The sequence below is a fragment of the Tiliqua scincoides genome, chromosome 1 (assembly GCF_035046505.1).
Source record: "Tiliqua scincoides isolate rTilSci1 chromosome 1, rTilSci1.hap2, whole genome shotgun sequence".
Taxonomy (NCBI): domain Eukaryota; kingdom Metazoa; phylum Chordata; class Lepidosauria; order Squamata; family Scincidae; genus Tiliqua; species Tiliqua scincoides.
Genome location: NC_089821.1, coordinates 191,778,351 through 191,785,891, shown reverse-complemented (window position 1 = coordinate 191,785,891; position 7,541 = coordinate 191,778,351).

Below are 7,541 nucleotides of genomic sequence, written 5' to 3'. Positions count from 1 at the left end.
GTGGGGATCAAAACACTATTGATGGTGCTGCAACTCACCATGTCAGCACCCCCTCCCCCTCACTGCCGAAGCTATACTGGGCTGCAAAAGCAATGCTGAGGCATCTCCTTCATGTTGCCCTCATTGCCCTGAATGGCTCAGAAGGGGAGCGGGAGGGACCGCTAACATGGTGAGTTGTGGCACTGTCAATACTTAGCACTTTGACCCCCCTCTGGCTACACCACCCATCAGGGGGCCTTGCAAATACTGTATTTTGGACTCTTCTGCTTGAATGCTCCAAAGCAAAATCAAGACAAGCACAAATAAGCCCAGAGAAGTTTGAATATTTGTGAGCAAAGGGACCACTCCAAAGTTTCCTATCAATTGATCCTTGGTGAGAGCTTCATTTGTGGGTATGTTTGCACTTTTGGAAGGGATCCAATGGTTGATTTGGAAAGGCTTATGTTTTTATGGTCATTCCCTTGAAATTGTTCGCTCTTCTCTACCACAGAGTTTCCTTCACAGTGAATTAAATCCTCAAATCAATATAGGAAAGGCCTTCCCCCAATGTGTGCTGCTTTTTAATGAACTGGTGCACATGATCGGCCATTGCCCCGCCCCACCTCGTGTGGGCAGGCTGAGGAGGCAGGCTCCCATTGGGTCGGCAGCTTGGCGTGGTGGGGGCTGAGCTCATGTGGGCAATTCCCGCCCACAGGAGCTCAGTCCGGGGAGCAGCAGCAACCCCACCCGCCCTCCCTTTGCACAGTCTGAGATTAGCTGATCGCTCTTGCAGGGCCGGGTAGGAATTTTTTGCTGGCACCTTGATTGGCCGTAGGTGTCAGTTTATTCACCTACCCCAGACTGCTGTACTGGGAGGTGTGGTTCTGATAGGTTCTCTTTCCTCGGTCACTTGGCGTGATGTGTGCGGGGCGGGGTAGGTAGGGCAACTCGGTGTCCATCCAGGGCAGCAAGGTCAAGGGGGGGACGAGCCAGAACCGCCCACATGATGCCTAGCTGGCTCGAAGAGGTACGCTGGCAAACCCCCCTGACTGGTCTGGCTACGCTTGCATGGTTTGCCCAGCGAGCCAGCTGGCCAGCTCCCCTGCCCCCTTTGGGGGTGACGTAGACAAGCTGTACCCAGTCGATCGACTGGTGGCAGCCCGAGTCAGTTGGTTCGCCCTTGAGCCCTTGGGGAGGTAGACGGCTAGGTCCGTTTCCCCCAATTTTAGGCCCCAGCATGCCGGGGGGCTAGCCCCCTGGCCCCATCTAGCCCTGCTGCTGTTTTGTGTTGTTGTTGTTAATAAAGTGGCCCTAGTTCAACCCAAGAGACCTCAGCCTGGCATCTTATTTGGGGGGGGGGGTCAGGGGTAATTGGCACCCCCTTCCCTGCCTGTTTCGCAATAGGACTGTCTTTGGTTATGAACATATCAAATACTTTCTGCTGTATTTTGCTGGTTTTCAATGAAATGGCCTATGTTGGTATTTAACAGTTTCTTCCCAACTAACGTAGGTATATCCCTGCACCCATTTTACACAGTTCTTGGCAGCAAACTAGATTTAAGGAACACTGCAAACAGGTACATGTATATTCATGTAGAAATAAACTATATTTACATAGAGGAGAACCACATTTTTACTGCATATCACTCTCTTTGGGGGTTTGAGAGATTTTAGTGCTTATGAAAATGAGAGATTTACTGTCCTGGGTAGTTCAAAGCACAGTACTGACAGTTGCTGTGCTTCACCTAATCTTTACACCTTGGCAAACGCATTTTGCTTCTGACTTATGGCATCACTGGTGTTTTAGTTCTGGCTGCCTATGTCTCCCCTGAGCAGAACCTGTCAAGTTTGTGTTAGATTGTATGGTGGTTTGGGGAGCGAGATAGTAATGAGACCACCAAGCTGGGGACTCTAATTTGACCAGCAAAATAAATTTCCCTTCTCTGGTAATCTAAAAGGTAAAAACAATGTCCCAGGTGTGTAAATGCACACATACACTGGCTAAATCTATGACAGTCTCAGTACAATCATGCACTAAAAGAAACTTATGTTCACCAAAGGAAAATGTTCTATGGTCGCGGCCCGCTTTCTATACAGCTCCACTGTGTCATCGGCTGGGCTTCTTATGAGAAAGAGAGGAGAAAACAAATCCAGAAAGACACATTCATGATCGTCCTTACATTAATGAAAATTATGAGGGGAGCAAGTTGCTTTCAAATTTCAATTAAAGTGGAATTTGGTTCTGCTTAGCAACATGGAGAAATATTGAAGGGGATGGAGATTTTTGATAAGGTTAAAGTTATCTTTGGCAGACAAAGATAAGGTTAAAGTTATCATGGCAGACAAGTTACTCAGCATGGGGGTGGAATTTAGCATTTCAAGATGGAAAGACTTTTTCAGCCAAAGCCTTGTAAGCCACTGCTGCAAAATACTGCATTGATGTGCTAGGATGGTGCAATGGTTTGGGAGCTGGACTTAGACCTGGAAGAGCCCTGGTTCAAATCTCCGCTCAGTCATGAAGCTTCCTGGTTGACCTTGGGCCAGTCGTTATCTCTCAGCCTCACTTATCTCATGGGGTTGTTGTGAGGACGAAAGGAGGGGAGGAGCCATTTACACCATCCTGAGCTTCTTGGAGGCAGGGTGGGATACTAATTGGACATCAGTGCAAAAGATTGGACAGCAAATATTCTCTTTCTGTTTGTTTGAAGGCAAAACCGAAACATTAGAGACGTATTGCTGTGAACTAGGGGCCCAACCCTGTCCAATTTCCCAGTGCCTGTGCAACTGTGCCAATGGGGCGTGCACTGCATCCTGTGGTGGAAAGGCAGTCACAGAGGCCTCCTCAAAGTATGGGAACATTTGTTCCCTTATCTCAGGGCTGCATTGCAGCTGCACTGGTGCTGGAAAATTGGATAGGATGGGGCCCTAGGTTCTAAGCTGCCATTGCCCTGGTGAAAATCTATTGCTTCAGATCACTTTAAAGCCATCTGCTGACAAAGGGACTAATTGCAAGCTACAGTTCTGTAGCACATTTTGTTGAATGACATTTTAAAGTCGGTTTTGGGGATAACATTAAACAACAACAGATAGCAAGACAAGGAGCTAAATGTTGTCAGTCTTGTGGTCCTCTGCAGATATTGGCTACAAGGAAGGGTGATGCATATTCCTAGATAAACTGACAGCTGCATTCTCACACATCATTCAGTACTGAGTAGCATACAGCTACTTGTCAAAGCAGAAAATATCTTGTCTAGGTCTGCAAGATCTTGCCAAAAATTATCTGTTTCATGAATTTGAATGCTTCAAAGGCTAGTGAATGGCATGGCAGACAAAGACAGATGGATAGAAGAGGGGAACAGCCTGTTCACATCAACCGGGAGTCACAGCTCGGCTCAGTTCATTATTTCAAGTTGCCATTGAGAGTTTAGCCAGAGGAATTTATTTATTTATATAGTGCTTTCCAACTCAAAGCCGTTTGTAAAGTACGAGAAATGAAAAAAAGGAATTCAAAGCACATTTCGGGGATTCCTCCTCAAATAAACATAAAGCGTTTGAAAGGAGGATGAAAGAGTCTTGATGAAGCTTGACTTATTAGACATTTATCAGAGTGCTTTTTCACATATTCCTGTTTGATTGATGGTACTATACACATCATGATATATTGGCAGGAAGCCACAAGAAAGTACTTGACAAGAAACAATTTGTGGATTGCAGGCATTGCAACTGACCCAGAGTCCAGCATACATTATCACACATGCATGCAGAACTACACATTTAGGCTTCCCAACTCACTTCAATGGGCAGACTGGCTATTTTGTACATGGATCACTATGTACACAAAGAGCTTCCCCTTGCACTGAATAGTAAAGGTTTTATGGCCCAATTCTATTCAGGACCTACAGCAGCTGATCTTGAACCCCACTGCTATAAGCCCTGACTGGTGGTCCAAAAGTTGTGCCATCATTGTGTACTTGGAGCTTCCAATGCAATTGGCCATTGTCTCTGTGTATATGCCAGAGATTCCTGGACACCCCACCAGAACAGATGGTGGCAGTGGGGGAAGATCTGGAGGAAAATCAGGGCAGGGACTGGGCTGAACTGGGAATGGGGGTGGGTGGAAGTGGGAGGAGCTTGGCAGTAGCATTGCATGATAAAGATTTTATCCCCCCCCCTCCCCACCGACTTTTCCTGGCCTGTCATAGCCCCACAGGCTCCTCAGACCCACTGGACAGGCGGCTTACGGTGAGGTACGTCAAAACCTTTTTACTTACCTCTCACAAGCTGTCATCACCACTGGTCAGGCCCCCACCACTGAGGCAAGGTGAACTTTGACCCTAGACTGTAATGCCGCTGGATAGCCCAGGCCAGTATAAGCATAGCAACACATACGAAGGTAACAGAAGAAGCTGCTTGATGTTAAGAAAGAATCATTTTGCAAGTCTGATTGTTATTCACAGAAGTTTTACAGAAGCTTCATAGGCCTCACAGTCTGAAATGTAACTTAGATAAGCAAGTACCAGTTTTGGGCAGAGAAGGGCCTCACGCTCTTGGCAGAAAATACATGCCTTGGCAAAACTATTCGCTCTCTGATTTAGAGCAAAAAGTACATATATGCAATATAGGGACAAAGTAACCTGTAACTCACATATAAGGGGACATAATAATCATAGAAGAATGCCATAGGGAACCAAAAGTTGCTTGATTTTAGAAAAATCAAGACACTTAATAAACACTTAAAGACACTTAAAAAAAAGACAATAAAAGAAGTTTAGAAGTTAAAAAACTTTTGCTTTGCATAAGTTGGCAGAGGGCCCCACAGTGCTTTACTAACACATAGAAAAGGAGAAGATAAGATAGGGCACTTGAACAAGGCCACCCTAATGAAGGATGAGTACGGGTCTGAAGTTCTGCCAAGATGAAGTCTTCACACCTGTTCTTTTAATGAAGTTGGTAAGAAGACCTGCCAAAATAATTTTAATTGGATTGATAGATGTGAATAAGATCCAACACTGGATAGATGGTACTATAGCAAACCCTATTGGTCTTTGAAAACTTTTGGAAATTGTGTAATTTTGGCTAAGTTTTAAGGTGAAACCCCACCTGTATGTAAATCAAAGCCAATCAATTGTTTTGCCCTCTTATTGCCCACCTATTTTCCATCTTTTATGTAAATATATCTTATCTGTATCCTATTAGGAGTTAGCCCCATCTCTGATGTCAAATATCAGCCAATGGGAAGTCTAGATTTGAGGACAAAGGGCAGAGAATTGTATAAGGGTTCTGGACACCAACAAACCGGGTCCATGTTTTGTGACATGAGTCCCGTGGACCAATTGTATGCAATTCAAATAAAAGCTTGTGAACCTTCACTCCTGAGTACCGAGTAATTCTTGAGTTGCCTTTCAACCTTGCAACACCACCACTGCATGCAGCTCAGAGTACATTGGTGCAGTTGCATTGTGTAGGCTGGTGGGGGATAGAATTGGACTCCCCACAGCTTTAGAAGAGGACTAGACAAATTAATGGAGAAAAAATTGTATCAACAATTTCTGGTTATGATGGCTATATATGATCTCCAGGTCCTCCTGGCAATATGCCTCCGAGTACCAGTTGTGGGGAAGTCATGGTGGCAGTGGTGTAGCTAGGTCATTTAACACCAGGGGCCCATAAATTTTTGTCACCCCATACGACATAATTAATTAACATTTTTATACCACCCTTCCTCTAAGCAGCTCAGGGTGGTGTACTTGGTTCCTTCCCTTATTTTGTCCTCACAACAACCCTGTGAGGTAGGTGAGACTGAGAGATAGTAATAGTCATGACTTGAAATGAATAATAACAATGGCCAGAAAATAAATGCAGTGAATATTTCCTCACAAGCAATGGGTGAAATTCTGCATCAAGTGGTGTATAACATGATGGTATTATTCCTAAAAGCAATGATTACCAGCATTTTGGTCACTAGGGTGTCACCCTGCCCCCCCCCCCAGGATGTCTCATTGTCCTGTTTTGTTAAAGCAGTGGTTCTCAAACTTTTAACACTAGGACCCACTTTTTAGAATGACAATCTGTCCAGGAACCACTGGAAGTGATGTCATGGCTGGAAGTGACATCAGCAAGCAAAATAAAATAAATAACTATGAATAATTAAATTAAAGAAAAACAAATAATTAAATAAGGGGAAGCTAGCCCTGTTTCACCAAGTGAATTTTCTCTGTAGCCTGCCTGCAGGAATAGCCCCCCCCCCCCAAAAAAAAAAAAATAAAAATAGTGAGATTTTCAGCCCTCCCCAGTGGCCAGTTCAGTGTAATTTCTTATATTTCAAGCAGAGCACTATCAGGACTCACCCAGCTTTACAAGTCTAAAAACAAATAAAAATTCACCTTACCAGCTCAAGTCTGTTTTATTCTTTGGGGGAAGGGGCTGCCTTTTGGAGCATTTGTTGAGCTCCACTTTCATCAGATTGGGATCATGCAGCTAGCCTTGCATTCCCCTTTGCCTGACTTGACCAGGAGTCAAGGCACATTTGCTTACTTGCAAGTAAATGTGATAGTGTGGCTTACTTTTGCTTTCCATAGGGCTCAATACATTCGTCTGCCTGGAGGAAGGGACTTCCTTCTTGGGTGTTCTTTTGGGCGCTACTTTCATTGAATAGGAACCATTCTGGAGTTGTTGGATTCCTCTCAGCCTGCCTTTTCCAACAGACTAAGGCAGGTTCACCTACTCATGAGTAAATGCACGATATGACTCGGTTTCACTTTCCATAGAGCTCCTTGCCCTTTTTGTTTTCTGGTTTTTTGGTCATAAGTTTTGATAGAAAGGAGATATTTTACCATGGTTTTTTCCATTGCATTCTGCAGGAAATTCCACATCCAACGGTATATAACATGATGGGGTTATTCATAACCTCCGCGATGTTAGTGATGATGGGTCATTTGTGGAGTCACCCCCCATGGCTGGTACTTGGGGCGGACTTCCCCCCACCCCTTACTAGCTATGCCGCTGCATGGTTGCTGGGAGCTGCTTCTTCATACCCTACTTGTGAGCTTTCCAGAAGTACCTAGTTGCCTACTACGGGGAACACAGTGAGGATCCGGAGTTATTATTTGGGGGGGGGGGTTGTGTGTGGGCACGCTCTTGTGTGCACCCCTAATATCTACAGAGATGTACTTAATCATATAAGCTCCTGCTTCTAGTTTGAGATTACGCTGGCGGGAGAACTAGTTTACCAATGAGGACTTGGCTGCAGGGAAATGCTTGCCCTTGATTTTCCATCTTCTGGTCTGCAATTCATTTGCTCAAAGCCAATGTCAGTCGCTCCTGAAAAAGTGCCAGACTTCTTCTGTGTGTGTCTTCTGTGTGATATCTTAGTGCAGTTGAGATTGTTTAAGAAATGGCCTCATTGGGGAGCTGGATTTTAAGTGCTAATATTCTATCATTTGTAATTCATTATGAAAGGGGGGAGGACAAAATGACCATGGTTTCATAATAGCCTGTTTCAGTGTAATGTCCAGTGGGCGTTTAATATAATGAATGAGGATTCTTGGCATTTTTATAACAAA